Here is a 20,023-nt window from a genome sequence, read left to right on the forward strand (position 1 = left end):
CCCTTAGTCTCTTTTTCAAAGATTTTCTTCAGCGGGGCGAACCTGCCAGTCCAATCCAACCTCCTGGAGCCCTTCTCCGGATGCGCGTTGCGGGAATCCTCAGTGGAGATTTTTACTTTCGGACTTAGTCATTTTTTCGAGGTGAAAATCCTTCGACCAGGGTAAACCTGGATCTTGATCCGACGTCCCTGGAGCCCTCCTCCGATACGCTGGCTGGGAGGTCCCGTTCAACTTTTTACCTTCAGACTTAGGCCCTCATTCTGACCTTGGCGGTCGGCGGAGAGGCGGCGGTCGGACCGCGAACAGACCGGCGGTCAGAAAAATGGCATTCTGACCGCGGCGGTCACGGCCGCGATCGCCCGCCACTTCCCCACTCCGACCGCCACGGCGGTCATGACCGCCGTGCTGGAGTTTGCGCACTCCGGCCCGGCGGTCGTCCCAAGACCGCCAACGGTATCATGACCCTGCCTACCGTCGCGGTTTCTTGCGGTCGGGAACCGCCATGCGAACCATGGCGGTAAGCACTATCGGGGCCAGGGAATTCCTTCCCTGGCACTGATAGGGGTCTCCCCCACCCCCCTCACCCTCCACCCCCCTGCAACCCCCCAGAGGTGGTACGAACCCCCTCCCCACCCCCACCCCGACATGCACATACATGCACCCCGACATGCACACACCCCCAACATGCACATATACACACCCCCTACACACACATACACAACGGGGACACATACCCGCACACATACATGCAGACATGCGCACCTGCCGAACAGCACACATTACCCATAGACACAGCAGCACCCCCCGCCCGCATACACGCACTCACACACCACCTCTACACACTCACACGCACACCCCCACACACACCCACATCACACAACACCCCCCCTCCCCCTCCCCTCACGGACGGTCAACTTACCTTGTGCGTTGGTCCTCCGGGAGGCGACGGGAGCCATGGGGAGGTGACCGCCAACAGAACACCACCAACAGAAGACCGCCACACAGATATGTGGGTCGTAATTCTGTGGGCGGTGTTCTGCTGGCGTGGCGGTGGAGGTTGACCAGTCTCCACTTTTCCGCCGACTGCCAGTGTGGCTGCTTGCGGTTTCCCGGCGGAACGCTCCCAGCGGTCGGAATGCGCACAGCGGCATACCGCCGCGGTCGGCGGTCTTCACCGCGGCGGTAACTCGGCGGTCTCGCGAAAAGACCGCCAAGGTCAGAATGAGGGCCTTAGTCTCTTTTTTGGAGATTTTCTTTACCGGGACGAATCTGCAAATCAGGCCGGGTCGCGGTTGAGGCAAGCCGGCTAGAGTTGCCACGGCAGGTCGGTCCCTCTATGGAGCTTTTTTTCAAAAGTTCTTAAAACCTCTCCAAACTTCTGGGGCTTCTCCCAGATGTCTTTTTAAGGTTCTTTTGAGGTCCACAGCTCACCCCAAGGGCCCAGAAGTTCTGAGATGGTCTTGGGGGTGCGGCCTACAACTCCCAGAATGCACCTGGCGCAAACTCCTTTTTGCCCACTGGGCAGTGGTCAGCTGGTTGATTTCTTCAGGAGTTGGTGCAGGGGACTCTGGTTAGCAATTTTACACCTGTAGCAAACAGATAGTCCCTCCTTGAATCAGTTGAAGCCAGGCAAAGTCCTTCTTGTGGTGAAGCCCAAGTGTGCAGCTGGTGCAGTCCATCTGAGTGCAGGTTCCAGCTGCAGGCAAGGGGTCCAGCAGGACAGTCCTTCTTCTCCTTTGGTTCTTCCTTGTTGGAATCTGATGGGGATCTGAGGTGTGGGTGCAGGTCTGCCAGTTTTATCCTTGCTCCTGGGTGAAAAGCAGGGGGGTCCTGGTTCTCCAATCAGGTGCAGGGTCCTTCCCCCTGTGATGACCACTTCCTGGGAAGTGCGGCAAAAATCAATCCCAGGAGGCAACATTCTTCAAAAATCCATCATGGCTGAATCTGATTTTAGGAGGTTACATCTGGCTGAGCCCACCCACTGGTGTGGCTAAAAATCATGAACACACCCCTCTCCTGCCCTCTCCTAATCTAATCAAGGGGGCACCTAGTTGTCTGGGGTTGCAGGACGTGGGGGTGTTGCTGGTTGCTCCAAATGTCCTTCTCTGCCTTTGAAGACCAGTTTGGCAGCCCTCCCCTTCCTGCCTCATCATCTGCTGAGGGGAGATTCCCTCCCACAGGCACATTCCTTTGTGTGAAGCCAGGCCACTTCACACCTCATCAAGGCATCCTGGCCAGGCTGCTAGAGGCTGGCCAATCAGAGCACAGCAGCAAAAACAATGCAGGGCTGAAATTGGCAACTTTTCAGGTAAAGCTTAAAACTCTTTACCTGAACAAGTTATATTAAATCCCACAACTGGAAGTTGTGGGATTTATTACAACAATTAATTTGATACCAAACTCTTGGCATCATCATTTAAGGGGACTTTAAAAATGTAAATAAAGTCTCCCCATTCTACCCTGTGGAGGCCATTCACTACAATGAGGGAAAAACGAAATTGGCTGTTTTTACCTCACCAGGGCTTATAAAACTATTTTTATAAGGTCCCTGCTTATAGTTACATGGCACCCAGCCCTAGGGGCACATAGGGCACACCTTAGTGGTGACTTATGTGTATAAATAAGGTAGTTTAAGACTTTGGAACTACTTTTAATTCCAAAGTCGAATTTGCATTTAACTTTAATTTAAAAGCAGCCAGCAAGGCAGGGCTGCCTTTAAAATGACACTGGGCGCCTCAGCAGTGCACCTATGGGTGCACTACCTATGCTGTGGTCCCTAAACCTACATGCCCTACCATATACTAGAGACTTATAGGAAGGTTAACTTAGCCAATTATAATTAGTCTAATTTGCATATCCATTTTACACAGAGCACTGGCCCTGGGACTGGTGCGCAGTACCCAGGGTACAGCCAAGAGTCAGTAACCACCAGTACCTGTCCAAAAAGTGTGGGGTTACCAGGGCAAAAAGGAGGACTTTCTTACAAGATGCACAAGAATACTTCATATATCCTATAGCCAATTGGCAAGGGCTGTCATTGCGCGGAGCTTAGGACCATAAAGTGTCATTAATTGGCTTCAGTTCAACACTACAACAATGCCAGTCGTGGTCATAGATGTATGTGCTGATACAGTGAGGGCACAAGTATGTGAGAAACCGGCAACCAACAAGCATCAACACCACCTGCTGTCAGGGATTTACCTGGTGATAGCTGGCATTACACCTCTGCTACCCATGTGCAACAGTCACCAGGTGGGTCAGGGAATGTTCATTACACACTCTCCACAATGTCTCAAAACCCTACACCTGTCACTTCACATAGGGGCATGCCCAGGAACTCAACCATTTGAGCACACTGATAGTACCTACAGGATGTTAGTCACACATTCTCACATATTGCCCAAAAGCCTAGGCTAAACAAATCAAAGCTTAGCCGAGCTACAGAAACATATGTGTATGTGGTGGTCTTACCTGCTCCTCTGGTGCACCATAGAGCTGTCCATACAGGAGTAGGACCTCCTTAACAAGCGTCTTCAGCTCTTCTGGTGAAAAGGCAGGGGCTCTATTGTCTATATGACATGTCATGATTGCTCCCAGAGGCAGTACACAGCAGCACATGTTGTGGAGGTCTTGCTGGCAGCAGTGTCAGGAGTCAAGTGAGAGATTCATCAGGAGATGGCGGTGACGTCCACCACGTACACGACCATCACCGCCAGCGGACACTGCCATTGGGTGAAGACTGCCACAGGCAGCAATGTGTTCCAGTGGCAATGTCTGCTGCAGAAGCATCTGCTTACCGTCATGACCAGTATGGTAGGTCAGGCAGTCACCATTTTCAAGCCCTTAGGTGGTCTGAAAAGGTAATTTCATGATGTGCCACAAGTTGGGAAACATATCTACCGCATAGACCTGGCATTGACCAAACTGATATGCAGTTATTACCATTGGTATGTGCTGTGTACCATGTTTCAACTGTACCATATGGCATGCCATCATTATATGAGACATATGTATTGACACTTGTAATGGACACTCCTTATTTTTCTCTCACATAGTTACCCTAGAATGAGAGTGGTCAGACAACCTCCAGTGTACTGTCCAATAGCAGACCTGCTGACCAAGGAAAATCAACATGTGATTCAGATCTACCACCTGGATAGGCAAAAAATTATGGATCTCTGTTGTCAGTTGGAGCCAGATCAGATTCCTGCCATCCGTCATCCTAATGGCATAACACCCATTGTTCAAGTCATGTCAGTGCTGCACTTCCTGGCCACAGGCTCCTTCCAAAATACAGTGGCTGTAACTGCAGGGATGTCCCAGCCTATGTTCAGTCTGGTCTTGAAGGCTGTACTGTCTGCATTGTTAAAACGCTACATCCGATTTCCACAATGTGAGGATTTGGCCCATGTGAAGGCTAATTTTTATAGTGTGGCACACATCCCACATTTAGTGGGAGCCATTGATGGTACTCATATGGCCTTGGTTACCACACATGGCAATAACAGGTCAATTGGAATAGGAAGAACTTCCACTCCATAAGTGCCCAAGTAGTCTGTTTGGTGGACCTCTACATTTTCCAAGTATGTGCACTGTTCAGTCCATGATGCCTTCATCAGGTGGAACAGTGCTATCCCACAGCTGATGACAAGACTGTACCCAGAGAGGGCCTGGCTGGTTGGTACGTCACATGTCATTTGTGTTAGTATGCTATGACGGCTGCCAAATTTAATGAAGCCCTAGTGTAATGGTTGTACACATATAATGACTACTTACAGGGTACTCCGACTACCCAAACTGACCCTGGTTGTTGACACCAGTGAGGTACCCAACCATGCCTGGGGAAGTCCGCTTCAATGAGCGGATTTTTGGGCTCCTGAAGGCAAGATTCTGTAGCATTGATAAGTCTGGTGGAGCCCTTCTCTACTAACCCACCAAAGTGTGTCAGATCATTGTGGCCTGCTGCATGCTCAACAACCTTGCCCTGAGGTGTCAGATCCCATACATCCCAGATGAGGGGGAGCCAGCAGTTCCACCGGGTGAGATCTCTAACAAATACTGTCCATTGCTCTTTTGTCAGTATATTGATGAAAAAAGGCTTTATCCAAAATGACAACTTGGGAACTTTCAAATTGCAAAAAAGATAGGATTGCCCCTGACTGTGTTATCAAAAACAAATTATTCTTGGCAAGTAAAATACTTGGGGCCATATTTACAAGGAACTGGCGTAGCAAAACTAGCAGTGCCATGCTGAGTCAGTTCTGAAATGCAAGGATGTGCCATATTTACAAAAATACCTGTGTTTGTGCTGGCACCCCTGTGTTTGCGCTGGCACTAAATTTAGGTGCCAGCACCAACGCAGGCATCTTTGCACCAAAGTGCAAGGGTGTCTGTGTTGAAGCGAATGACTGTTTATGTCCAGGAAGATGCTTTTCCTGCACATAAGCAATCTACAATGGTGATTTGGCACTTCTATGTGTGCTACCTCACCCTACACCCTCTTCTCATGGGACCCTTAATCGGTTCCTCCTTAACAAATGTCTGAACCAAATCCAGTACACCATTCTGCAATTTTTGGCTGAATTGTGCTCAGCTTTTCTACATATCAAAGTCCTGTGTGGACAGTCTTTTCCTATTCATAGGGGTAGGTCACTATCAGTACTTCACAAGTTTTGATTGCCCATTTTTAACAATGGGTGATCTTATTAGATAAATCAACTACGCTCCATTTATGCTCATTTTCTTGCAGAGCTTTGTTTAAAGATCCGATGGACTGATATGTCCTTATGCACAAACGGCATGTGTATTTCTATAGGACTTCTGCCACTAAATTGGCAGTCACCAGTGCAAATAGAACAAGAGGCAAATAAGAGAAAGAAGTAGCTAGTGCAGGGGCATGTAGGATACATTCCTTTAGCTGGTCAAACACCTTATTCTTCTATTCACCATGTGGCAATTTACATTTATACAGCCCCTCATACAATGGTACTCTTTCCTAAACAAAATATATGAATTACAGACTTGGTGAAGCTCAGTAGCCTGGGAGTACTGCGACATAAAGTGGCAGTATTTGGGAAATGGCATATTCATCATGCAACGCAACCTCTCCTCCTGTATCATGACTCCTAAGAGGATCTCCTTGTAACTTGGTTGTCTTAGCCTTCTAACCGCCCTTCTTCATATGTCTCGGGTTCAACAGAAATATCCTGAATGCTTTGGCATGTGGGTGCTGAATGACCTTATCCTAATGTGACATTGTGCTAAACACCTCTTTTGTTATCTGACGGATGATGGAAGGCCTCTAAAATCCTGTGAGAATGCACTCCATACAAAAGAAATATGTTCTCACTGAAATGCTGTTAAATACATGTTTTTCTCTGCCAGGGGCACAGACAGAAATCAATTGTTCAAAATCTCAGTGGAATTAGATGGTATTCCTAAGGACTGTTTATTGTACCATCCTCCTTTTTAGGCCAAAGTCCAGCTCAAACTGTGGTTTAAAGCCCTGAGAGGCTTGTTAGAATGCTTCATTGGCATGATTGACTATCCTATGCATTTCAGTCACCACTTACATCACTGCTGCTGTTGGCAGTACATTCTCACAAACCATTCACTACTATCAGTCAACAGAGCCACTATATGGTGGGGGGGAGTCTCCAGTACTGATTTCATTATCAACAGGAATCCTAAGTAATCTGAAGATGCTCCCTGGAACAGGGTATTATAGTCTTAGAAGGTGTGCAGCAGCTGTGTACTGTGGGACATCAAAAGGCAACCCTTCTGCTCCATCTCAGCTTATCTCTTTAGGGTTGATGGGTTGTGCTCCTCCCTTTCTATATGCCTTCTAAGAAAGAAGACTGCATTAGTCCTTGTGCATCTCCAAATGTGGTTGAACCATGGATACAATTCATTCAAAGAATCAATTTCCCATCTCAGCGCATTTCCTTCCATACCTGTCACTTCTTTTCCTTTCCACGTCTAGTATTTCTTCCTTTTTTCTTACTTGGTAGCCACTGTATCTTCTCCCACTCTGTCATCAATTATACATTCACTTTGTTCACTGACATCAGTGCTTTAGTCTTCTTCATTGTGACTGCCCTTCTTAAAACCTTTTCTTTCATATACCTTCAGAGTTTAATAAACATTATCACATTTTTCTGTCTTAGCTGCTAAGGTTATATGTAGTGTAAAACTGCTGATGCTCCCACATCGGATGTCTGCAAGAGCCCCTTCCAAACTAAGGGCCATATTTACTAAAACTGGAGCACCATGTCATGATGCACCACTTTTCTTGCACCCCTGTTACACCCCCCTAACGCCACCATGTGTGCGCTGTATTTATGATACGGTGCACCATGGCGCACGTTAGGGAACTAGCATCAAAAATGTTGACGCTAGTTTGGAGCTTTGCAGGATTAGCGATAAAAATGTTGATGCTAATCTTACAAAGTGAAAGGAGGCCCATTGATAACAATTGGTGTGTCATTTTAACACCTGCTTTATGCAGGCATTAAAAGTTGTGCAAAAAATGGTGCAGTGGAATTTGATCGATTCCACTGCACCATTTTTCTGGGCCTCCCACTGCCTGAACATCCCCCTTGCATACATTATGCAGGCATAATGTGACTTAAGGGTTTACCAAGTGCCATAATGCATGCGTTGTGCCACTTTGTAAATATGGTGCAGCGTTTTTGGCAGCCTAACGTCACATTCACGAAAAAACTTATGCTAATGTGGCGCAAGAGGCTCATAAATATGACGCATAATAAAGGAAATAGAACTAAAGTAGTGCTTCAAGAATATTATAAATTCCCTATCCATCGCTGGTCAGAGCTAGCCCAAATGCTCAACGCACCAGCAGTCCCACCCGGTCATGTTAATATCTTTAGTTATTTTATTTTGAACTCAATATACTGTATTATGATACCAACAACATAATGTGATGCTTCCTTCAGGCCTAGTAGGAACATTTGAATCAACATTTAAACCAGCAGCCCGAGCGACACCATTTGAATGACATTTTATTACATTTTCAGAAGTTGCCTAATATCAGGTTCACACCACAGATAGCAACCCCTAATCTTCATTTTACCTCTGCAGATGCTGACATCCTGAATTAGGGTCTAACCTGTCTCTTCCTTCACTACTACCTTCTCCCTTTACGTCAAGGGCATGCCAACACAAATGCCACGTAACTGGGCCCTCTGGAGTCTTTCAAACTATGGATTGCTATAACATGTTGATGTCTTTTTTGGTGTCACCTACAGGCAGCTTTGCCTGTTGTTGGCAAACAGAACTAGTGTACCTAATACTGACTTAGATTGAGGTTTAGGTCCACCTCTTCCTAATGATTGAATGGCTTTCTTATCTGTCTCATTTCTCTGGATTCAATGGTTTCCTTGCTGTTCTTGTGTTTATCCCTCCCATTGACATTTTGGTCTCACTGAGATTTGATTGGATGGGATGTATCTTTCCACCGCTGTGGTCAAGACCTTGCATTTCAATGTATTGTTTTTCTTGGCCTCTTCCTCCTTGCTCTACTTGCTCCTCATCCCAAATTCCACCCGTTCCCATAATAATGTTCTGAGGTCAAGAATAATGTTTTTATTTTTGGCTATCCCACAAGCTCCCTTGTCTCCTGCGCTCCACCCACCCCCAGCGCGTGGAATTTTTTGAATGTTTTTCAAAACCATTCCAAGATGACTGCCTTTGTGAGAATATGTGCACACACACAAACTGACCATCTTGGAATGCTTTTTCTTATTATTTGTGAAAAACTCTCAAGGTGGCACACTACTTGAGCGCACATATCAGCCATCTTGAAAAGTTTTTTCTTAAAGAATACATGTGTGCACTTTCACAGTGGCCATATCGGAATGCTTTTCCCTTTGATTTTTGAAAAACTACTTGTCAGATTACCACAAAATGTGCACATGTGGGCTGCTATCTTACAATAATTTCCCCATAAATGATTCATTCTTGATTCATCAGAAATCTTGGAGTACTCCAAGAGTGTCAGACTAAAATCTTTGTGACTAAAGCCCTGAGACTTAACATTAGATAGTAGGAATCCTAAAATTATTTGTTGCTTCAAAATTAATTACACATATACAAAAGGAACCAAAAATTGTGTTTTGATAATTAATTCAGCCTATTGTAATAGAAGCAAATTATGTTGCTATTCTTATCAAATTCTTAATTTATTTGTTAATATGCATTATTGTTATATGTTGCTCTTTCCCACCCAATTGCAGATCCAAAGTGCATAGCAGTATTGTGTTGTATTATATTGTAATCTAATGCAGTGTAGTAACACTTTTCTTCCTCTCACGAGACCCAAAAGCAATTCCGCCTAGGGGTAATCATCATTCAAATTGTTCTGTGTGGTTAATAGTGTTTATAGATATTGCCCAGGAGTGTTCTATAAGAGTTCAAAGGTATTGTATTATATTGAGGCAGTAAACTTCACTTTGCATCTCAGTAACTTGAATATGCGAAAATATACTGGGTAATGAATCAAGAGTTTGACCACTTTGCTATCATTAATAGCTTGTGTGCACCAAATTACAGGAAGCCACCACCTGCCATTGCTGAGAAGAGCATCACCAAAAGATAAGTAGAACGTGAGCTAAGCATGGACATATAGGCCCTGGTCATGAGTTTGGGGATGGCAAATTTGACACCCGCTGGGGGCACCAGCGCCCTTGTAATGGGCACTGTCTACACAGGGGGTGTGGGCAGTGCAGGGCCCCCCCTGTGGCCCCTTGCACCTGTTCTCGGCCAGCCTTCTCATGGCAGTGAAACCGTCATGATAAGGCTGATGGAGAACCAGGTTGTAATTAGCTGGGTGAAACTGCGTGCAGCACCGCCCTGGCTGATTGCAACCTGCATCTGTTGTCAGTCTGTCAGGATCACTGATCCCGGCAGATACAGAGATACCCTGGCAGTCAGACCAACAGGATTGTAATGTGGCGGTCGGACCTCCACAGCAGCGGCACCTGGGGTAGGTGAATACATCCGACGTCAGGACTTTACAAAGTGTATTATAAGCCTGGCTATTGGTCTGCATGATCCCATGAAGCCCTGTCCCAACTCGGGAGGGGTGACCATTAGGAACAGAAAGTTCGGATCAGGTTGGACTTTCGTAAGTGACTGGTGATACTTTTTTGACTGTCAGTTATAGTTTGTAAAAGTCCACTTAATCTAAAGTTGGAGAAGCTTAGAAAAACATTAGATCCTGAAGAAGCGTCATAGGATCCTGGTGTACCACAGAGACGCGAAACATGTCGACCCTAATTTAAGGTGGGTCTGGTAGTTACTGACCTCCTTCCTTCCTTTTTCCACATTCAGTATTAGAGAGTGGTTGAGCATTATCTCTACCTCACTCCCTGGATATATTTTTAATCTTGGCCATCACCCCATACCGATAAATAAAAATAATATTTAGTAGTGGTCGTGAGCCAATTTTAGTTAGTTGTGCTTGATCTCTTCTCCCCTTATTTTTCCCTCACTCACTTGTGGGGTACTAGTGGCATCATCGAGAAAAGATCTCTGGCAGAGAGCCCCCCTACGGGGGGTGCCCGTCAGACATTGCAGCGCCGGTCTGACGAGGAGCCCGTCCAATGATGAAGCATGACACCCATTAAGGTGTGTGAGGACTCTTGCTCCTAACAATTAGGACTCCCTAGTGTTCACCTTGTCTTTTCTTTCTAGCCTTGGAACAGTGTATTTCATTATAAAGTAACTTTTATCTGAGGGTATACACTGGACCATTAATCCTCCGGATTCCCCTTATCTTTTTGCCGCAGTCTAGTGACCGCCAGACTCGTAATTAGGCCCATAGTATGGCTGCTTCACGGGAATCCAGCAAGAGCTCATTCTTTTGTGCATTCAGTGTGAGAAAGTGTTGAGCCATCCAAATCAAAGGATCTCAAGAGCATGAAGATGATAAAAGATATTTTCAGGTACACTTACTTGCTGAATGTGTATTGGTTGTAGCTGAATAGACAGCTAGGCAAAAATACACACAAAAGCCCTGCTTTGAAGTGAATAAAGATCTGATCATGGGACATGGCTCTCAGTTTCTGAGCAGGGGGATACAGTGATTCTTCTATTTTTTCAAGCTGCATTGAGACAAAGTTTGAGAAAAGGTGTTTTAGACCAGAATCATCAGTTGGATAGTTCTTGAGGCCATCTGTCTGAGTGAAGCTGGATAGATGGCCATTCAGGGATATCCAGTTGAGTATGAAGAGGACCAGTGCCAAGATTATCAATTCAGTGAAAATTTGACAGAGTGTCATAGATGGTATCCATCCATACAGGGTTTCTGAGGTGGAGAAGACGAAGTCATCTTTCCAGCAATGGTATGCACTTCTCTGCACTAAAGGATTTGGGGGTTGTTTTTTTTTTTATCAGGGAGTTTTTCCGGTTGTTCTTGGAATATATATGAGAAACAATTAGAGGACAAGACTGTTCTGAAAGCAAGAAAAACCAGTGCTTACGCCACTGCCCCTTTGGGTCAGTGAAAAAGTTCTGATTGTCAAGAGGGTTAAATAGCCATAGAAACAGCCAATCGTGGTGAAGACAGCGTACAAAGGGGGTGATGACATTGAGCAGTGCGGAAGTAGGGGGAAAGAAAACATAATGTCCAATGAATAACCAATTAAATAAATAACTTTGAGCTGTGATCAAAAGAACAGGGGTGGATAAACAATATTAAAGGCCTCATGAGTTTGGCGGTCATCAGTCTGCCAAACTCAGTGGCAGCAGGACTGCTTCCGCATTGGCTGTCTGACCACCAAATTATGACTTTGGAGGTCAGGCCATCAAAGGACCGCTGTCCCTGTGTCTTAGGGGCAAATTATAGGTTTAATATAATGTTGCATTACAGCGCACCATATTCCTGAGAATTCACAAATTTGATGAATTTCTGCAAATTATTTGCAAAATATTTGGACTTATGGACAAATTTGAAAGAAAAAACACAGACTCATTCATAGACTAATTTGTTCACTCATACATGCACTCAGAGGCTCAGGCGCCCACTCACACACCTGCTCAGACAATCATGCACCCACTCAGACCCATTAATAGACTCACACACCCACTTTGAGACCCACTCAGACACACAAGCACCAACTCACGCATCCACTGACAGAAACAGGCCCTGTGGCCAACCTGCACTGCGCACAGCCAAAGGCCATGCGTGGTGCAGGGTGGGTGGTTCTAAGGGCTTGGCTGCAAGGCCTGGTTGCAAGGCCAGGTGCGTGGCAGGGTTTGGAATAACATATAGGGCCATATGTACGAACACATTTTCCCATTGACACAGAATGGGAAAACCTTTTGCTACATCTGGCCCATAGAAATTAAAATTGCTTGACATTAAAAAACATAGAAATTCACAGAAAAAAACAAAGGTTACAGGGATGTTATAGTTAGGTTCTGAATCTACTTGTACAAAATTGTAGAAATTCAGCAGTTATAGTTAGAGTTCTTTCAAGGAGCTTTAACTCGCGCTTTAAGGTAACTATAACTTGCGTCTTTGCCATGCACAGCTAATTAGACCATGCACTGTTATCTGATCAATAATTTTATTGCATATATTACAGTAATATTATTAATGATGTTATCAAAGATGTTTTTTGCAGGGTAATTAGCAGTGCACGGCAAGGGTGCAAGCTTTAGTTACATTACGGCATGAGTTATAGTTACTTTAGATAATTATAACTATAACAGATGAATTTCTATGGTTTGGTATGTTTAAAATGTGAGCCTAAGTGTAATGTCCCTGTAATCTTTGGGATTTTAAGTGTATTTCCATGTTTTTTCTATTCCTGTTTCCTAACTAAAAAGTCCCTGTAACCTTTGTTTTTTTTCATTGAATTTCTATGGTTTTGTAATGTAAAGTAGTTTCCATTACTATACATTAATGCAACCACTGCGATGCACGGCTTTTGCCCAGACCCTGCGGCCAACCCGCCTATCCACGCCACCCCATGCTGTGTACAGCCCTTTAGCCGTGCTCGGCAGTGGTGAGATGGTGTATCTGGGGGGTAAGATTGGGTGTTAGAATGACTGTCTTGGTGTGAGTGTGGGTGCATCAGTGTGTTAGGACCTCATTTCAAGTATAGCGGTCCGAGAACCATCACACTCACGTTGATAGTCGGACCACCGCACTCCAGGCAGACCGACCGTCCAATTATGACCTTGGCGGGTAGACCCACCAGGGCACTGCCGTGTCAACTGGGAACATTATTCCAGATGGGCTGACGGCAGTCTTGTCTGTAACCAGCCAGGGCGGCGGTAAACTCTGCGCAGCCTGGCTGATTGCAACTTTGTTCTCCACCAGCCTTTTCATGGCGGTTTCCCCACCATGAAAAGGCTGACAGAGAACAAGTGCAGGGGGCCCCCTTTGCAATCCTCCGCTGATAACATGTAACAAAATTCTTTCAGATTTCAGATCATAAATCCACCCAATTTTCTCATAACAAGATGGATAGTCACAAAATCCTTGCTTCTAAAACCTACATGTTTGCAATGGATTTTCTCAAAAAGTGACCCCAAAAATTACAAAAGTTTGCATATTAACTTCTCGTTAGTGTTTATAATCGTAAATGACGTTGCTAGTATTAAACTGCAAAATACATTGTGAGTCATCTCTTAGGAAACCACCTAAATTGCTCTCTTTACTGTCCAACTCTTTCTTCAAAATAGTTTACTTTGGAGTAGCGAATAGTAAATGTTACCCCTTTAGTTTCCAACAACTTCCCCAAACTGGTATAGATTGGAGTGGGAATAATAAATGTCACCCTTTAAATGCCCAACATTTTCTCCAAATTGGAATAGGTTGGAGTGGGAATAACAAATGTCAGCCTTTTAGTGATCAACACCTTCCCCAAATTGATTTAGATTGGAGTGGAAATAGTTAATGCCAACCCTTTAGTGTGCAACACTTTTCCCAAACATGTTCAGCCTAGAGTGGGAATAATGAATGGCACCCCTCTAGTGTCCAACATCTTCCCCAAATAGGTCCCACACTTTCTTAAGAATGGTTTACAATAGAGTTTGATTATTTAACTTTATAAATTAATAATAAAATCGTTTGTTTAAATTATATTTGTTTATGAAGTAGTTTCTGTATTGTTGGTGTTTAGAACTATAACAAAGGTAGATTATAATTTATTACATAATTTTATAGAATAAAGACATGTAACATATTATTTTTATGTCAAAGGATATTTAATGCATATTTTTACATTTTGTAAACATATATATTTGACCTTAAAAATAAATATTATGTATAGATACGTAAATAAAACATTTTAATGTGTTGTATTACTGCATAACAATGTAAATCATATTTAAATAGAGTTGTCTGTTGTGCATTTTACACTTTTTAACATTGTTAACATTTTTAAATTGTTCTATATATATATTTTCAACATAATTTTAACATAAACGTTTTCAGTATATATATTAAACAATTGTATATATTTTATACTATTATTTAATTTATACTTAACAAGTTTTTCACTTTTTTTACAACATTGTTTGGCATGTTTCACATGTTTAATAATGTTCAATGTTTTATTTAATAATTTTTAAATTATTTCTCATTAATTTCTGTTTTGTAGTCAATTTTGTCATTTTTACTTCATTCCTATGGATCCAGATTCAAGATTTTTTAAAGAGTTTTGAAGGTAAGGAGGTATAGGGGAGATGCTTAGAAATTAATTGTAGTTTTTGTGAGTTTTTTGTGAATTTAGTTGTATTAATGGTAGTATTTTCCATTAGTGTATAGTTTTGGGTTTTCCTACACTGTTTAGTAATGTATCTTCATGTTATGTTACATTGTGTTATGTTACTTATTTTTAATGGTTAAGGGCCTCATTACGAGTTGGCTGGTTGAACCACCACAACTCCAGTATGGCGGTGGTGAGGCCACCTTCAAGCCGGCGGCCTCACCATTGCCGTATTACGAGTTTTCCACTGGGCTTACTGGTGGAGACCATCATATTATGATGTTTCTGCTGGTCCACACGGTGGAAACAGTGCTGGAGCATTGGCCTTAACAATGCCGGTGCTCACAGCACCCTCGGAGTGTGCACTGTATGTAAAGCAGACAATGCGCATTTCAAGGGTGCTGATGGGGGGACTCCTGCACTGCCCAGTACATGGTTGTTGGCAGTACAGGGGCTCCCCTGTGGCCCCCAGCACTGCCTTCTACCATCCTTTTCATGGTGGGGGCCTCGCAATGAAAAGACTGGTGGAAATGGAAGTCGTGATCAGCATGGTGGTGCCAAACTCGGCACTGCCATGGCTGGCCATGACTTCGACCCCTGATCCCGGTGGAGTCAGCGGTCTCCTGGCAGTCTGACTACCAGGATTATAATCTGGTAGTTAGACCGCCAGGAGTGCTGCGGTCCGACCACCTCCGCAAGTTTGGTGGTCCCAAGACTGCCACACTCATAATTAGGCTCTAAGTGTAATGAGTAAGGGCCTGAATATGTTTTTGATTGTACATCCGACCTCAGGGACAGCCAAGGCCGATGCCACAGCACTGTGTGGGCACAGCTGCACACTCGGAATGCGCACTGTCTGCCACTGCAGACAGTGTGCATTCCGAGTGTGCTGACACAGGGGCCCATCCCTACCTTTCCGCTGGCCTTTCCATGGTGTGGTCCCCGCCATGGAAAGGCTTATAGAAAGGCAAGTCATAATCAGCATGGTAGTGCCAAACTCGGCACCTTCATGGCTGACCACGACTTGCACGGCTGCCAACCCATAAAGATCTCTGATCCAGCATCGTAATTTAGCAGTCGGACCACCAAGGTTACAGCCGTCCAACTGCCACCGCAGGTACGGCGGTCAATGGATCGCTGTACTCGTATTTAGGCCCTGTGCATTTTTGGGAATGTAATGTGTTTTGCAGTGGGTTTTCTTGTTTACTTTACAGGTTTTTGGGGCTCATTGAGAATTTTGCAGTCCCAATGTGGTACTTGAAAACTTGTGGGGACGACGCCACCACCCGCCATATTACAAGGTTTCCACCAGTCTTGCCTGGCTGACCAGCAGAAAATTTGAATTGACCATTCCCACCAGTCAGACCTTAAAGGAGCAAAGTGCTATCTCGTAGCACAGAGGGGTCCAACCAGAACCCTTGGAAGGCAGACAGTGCACATTCTGATGGTGCTGGGCAGGGAGGCCATGGGCATGGGCAGTTTAGGGGCCCCCGTGGACCCTTGCTCTTGGTCTCTGCCACCCTTTTCATGGTGGGGAAACAGCCATAAAAAGGCTGATGGAAAACAAGGTTGTAATCCACAGGGCCGCACTGAGTTCAGCGCTGCCCTGGCTGATTATAATCAGGACCGCTGTACCATTGGGAGCCGAACGCCAAACTCACTAGGATGAGGTGGCCAGGGATGACTGGCTCATGACAGCATATCACTTCATTACTTATTGCCAAGTGAAAGGATGACTCAAATTGTACAATAAGTGAGCACAGTGCATACCTATTTGCTCATATTGTCTCTGATGAAGAGGAGTAGAATTAATTGATGTGAAAGAGCATTATGTGGATACTTGTTAACAAAATCCAACTTCCTAAACTTTTAGGTAATTTCTGTGTATGAGGGCTGCGCCAATGCCAGCAGATTTGCATTTTGGGGAGGGGGTTGTGGCTGATAAGGTGGGTGTAGAGGACGTGCAACATATTAATCTGGTGGTGCAAGTGCACAATGTGAAACCAGCAAAGGTGAAGATCATCCCAGCTTACCCACTTGACCAAAATGTATGGTCCTGGACAAATGTTGATTTTCACTTTGCCCCTCTACCTCCACAATCACATATAAGCAGAGCTTGAAATCCACAACTTTAGGATGTGTGCAGTACAAAGCCTTCTCCAGTGTCAGGTAAAATAGACTATCATGTTGTTCATGTATAAGGGGAGAACAGGGCACTGAAAGAAGTATACAGCACAAATGTTTGACCTCCCAAGCCACAAACGGCATTGCTGTCCTTAGAAATTTTAAGTGACCACATTATACTTAGACTAACAATGCATCTAAAATTAAAGGGGTAGGTGGGGCCGGACACCGTAGTAACTTCTTTCCGTTAACTATCAGTAACCTTCAAAAGCATATTTTCCGGTTAAATCTGGTTGATATCAGTGCTGTGTTGATTCAATTGCTGCCCAGTGCTGCTGTTGACCAGGGGGCCACATTTAAAGGTCAGGAGGGCCACATAAGGGCCCACATTAGTATATTGAAGATCAATGGTTAATACCTATGAGATAGACATGTAGATTAATTTTATTCATCCCTTGCACTTATATATGGATATGTATATCACATTTAAGCATCTGTCAGGACATCTTCAATGTTCCAGAAGACACCATCAACGGGTAGGGGACACATCCTGGCTTCAGAAGTGAAACACACTACCATCCGTCCTTCAGGTAAATTTGCCAGGCAGTATTGTAAACTATTTAATCTCAGTGCATTCACAATAACCAAATCCTTGACATCAGAAGACATAGCCACTTTTCCATAACATCTGAAGTTGGTGTGTAAAATGTTCCCAACATAATCAGTAATGTGTGTTTCAAGTGTGCATGCTAACATATACTTCATGCAGAACATTAAGATGCTGTCACTTCTTTCTCAATCTGCTGGATCAAGGAGCACACCTTGTGCTACACACTTGATGCGCCAGGTTCAGCAGCTGACATCAAAGGGGATCTCAATATCACACAGAGCTATGATTGGAGCTGGTGAGTTTGCTTTTGCATAGCCCATCTGCAATGAACACGTCAGTGTGAGCTGTCACTGGTAGGTGTACACTAACCAGATCACATGTTGGACAACCGTTGATGCACAGATCATTTTACTCAACCCTTGTGTTGCATCACATGTTATTCGAAAGCAAATACTTAGCATGTTGCATCCTCTGTCTTTAAGGTGCTAAGGAAGACGCTTCTGGGAGAGAAACCATCCACCAGAGGTGGGAGACCAGCAATCCAAGGGGAGAACCCACTCCTATTCCAAGCAACCTTGTCAGTGGCCAGTAATGTACAGCACGAAGAGGAGAGGGGGAGGAGGAGGAAGCAGAGGAGGAGGAAAAAGATCTGGTGCTGTTTGCAGTGGATGATGAGGCTGATCCCCTGTCCACTATTGCTGGCCAACTGGGTAAAAGATCTAAGCCCACACCTGCTCCAGCCAGCATAGTGCTTCCCACTCCACCCTGAAGAATTGCCCATTCTCAGTAGTCAGCCAACCAGCCACAGCGTTCACATACCTCAACAAAAACATCAGCCCCTCACAGCCCTCACATCCAGATCAGATGTGTTGGTTCCCCTACACACTACTTCTATGAAAATGCATCCCATACCTTCTCTCCATCATCTGAGGGACCTATCACCCCTGGTGAGGAGCAGGTATCCGCTATGCACCAATCTCTGGCCCACAGCCTCCCACCTCTCACCCTCCCCCTGCTGCTGGACCTGATGGTGGTATCCGAGCCCATCCCATGCAGAGGGGGCTGGTGGATGGTAATAGTGGCCAGTGGGGGGAGAACAACTTCCAACAGCAGACTGATGTAAGGAAAGACATTTGTGACATAGGGACTGCTGTGTCTAATATTTCAGACTTACTACAGGACATGGGCCAAATGCCTCAGATGGTCAACAGACTCAACCAGGTTTTGGACAAGTGGATAAAACTTGTCAAGACATGTACAAGAAGATAAATGTCATCATGGCCATCCATAGGGAAGAGAGTGCAAGACACTAAGCCTTGATCATGAAGATGATGGAGGGAATGCCGAAACTGATGCAAAGTCACCCTTCACAGTCAACACATGGAGGGGAGCCAACGCATCTACCTACACTACATCACACTCAACCACCAGTACAACAACCTGCACAGGATCCTCCCAACCTTCACAGGCACTACTCCCCTTGCACATGCCCCCACTGCACAGTCATGTCCTCACCTGAGCAGCCATCATCACCCCCTGTCCAGGCACATCCCCCACCTGTACAGCCACTATGACCCCCTGTCCAGGCACGTCCCTACCTGTACAGCCACTATCACCCCCTGTCTAAGCACCCCCCTACCTGTACCAGCCACCCTCACCTCCTGTACAGTCACAGGTATCAACCCTACCCAGACATCAGTACCAATATGTTAAACCCACTTACTCACAGAGATCCCCACCCCCACAATTGGGAAGTCACAAGAGGCATTCCCCTTGATCAATGTAATATATGTTTTCACTGCACTTTGTTAATAAAGTATTTCTTCCACATTTCAAATGAGTTGACTAATAGTTGATGATGGTCAATTAGTTCATCAGGTTGTAGACCATATGTCTGTTGATAAAAGTGTGTAAGAAATGTATATCAGTTGAACCATGTGTGTACAAAGGTATCATTTTGAAAACATAGCTAAATACATGACAATGTTACTTCAATAGTTGAATACTGAAAATGTATTGAAACACACAACACAGAGATGTAGTCTAGTTACATTTTATCAGAAATATGTTCTTTGAAAAAAAAACAGTTGATTGTAAAGGGAGAAAGGAAATCAAATAGAAATGTAAAACAGATTGGGCAAGGGACTTGGATGGGGTGGACAAAATAAATATTATACGTTAGGAAGCATCAGGGGAACCAGTTTATGTACAAGAGGTATTAAAAACAAAGTTCAGTCACTGCCCATTCTTATTGTCATCCTTGACAATCATCTCCACATTTTCTGCTCCTGTGAACTGTTCTTGGCTGTCCTGTGAAGAATCTGACACCCCACAGGAGCGGGCAACATGAAGGGTATGAGGGGTAGCACGGTAAACAGAAATGGAAGATAAACGGGGAGACACAACAACAGTGGTGAGGGGGGAGTTGGGCCAACACCGACAAAAGGGCTGCCCCCAAGGAAGTGATGGAGGCACTGAGGTTAGCTATTTGTTAGGAATGTGCCTCTCAGAACACACAGAGTTCATCTCTGATCTCCTGTAAGATCCA

General features: G+C 44.8%; 1 protein-coding gene across 5 annotated transcripts in view; it reads left to right on the plus strand.

Moving 5' to 3' along the window:
- Positions 1-20,023, plus strand: part of CMKLR1 (chemerin chemokine-like receptor 1) — a 270,815-nt gene that overhangs the window by 222,942 nt on the left and 27,850 nt on the right. For 3 of the 5 annotated variants that reach the window (XM_069214792.1, XM_069214790.1, XM_069214791.1), the window contains one exon: positions 14,634-14,699. The exons of the other annotated variants lie outside the window; for them this stretch is intronic. The gene's annotated coding sequence lies outside the window, so the exon portion shown is untranslated. The remainder of the gene's footprint in view (positions 1-14,633; positions 14,700-20,023) is intronic. 5 annotated transcript variants of the gene reach the window in all.

Source organism: Pleurodeles waltl, chromosome 11, assembly GCF_031143425.1.
Source record: "Pleurodeles waltl isolate 20211129_DDA chromosome 11, aPleWal1.hap1.20221129, whole genome shotgun sequence".
NCBI lineage: Eukaryota > Metazoa > Chordata > Amphibia > Caudata > Salamandridae > Pleurodeles > Pleurodeles waltl.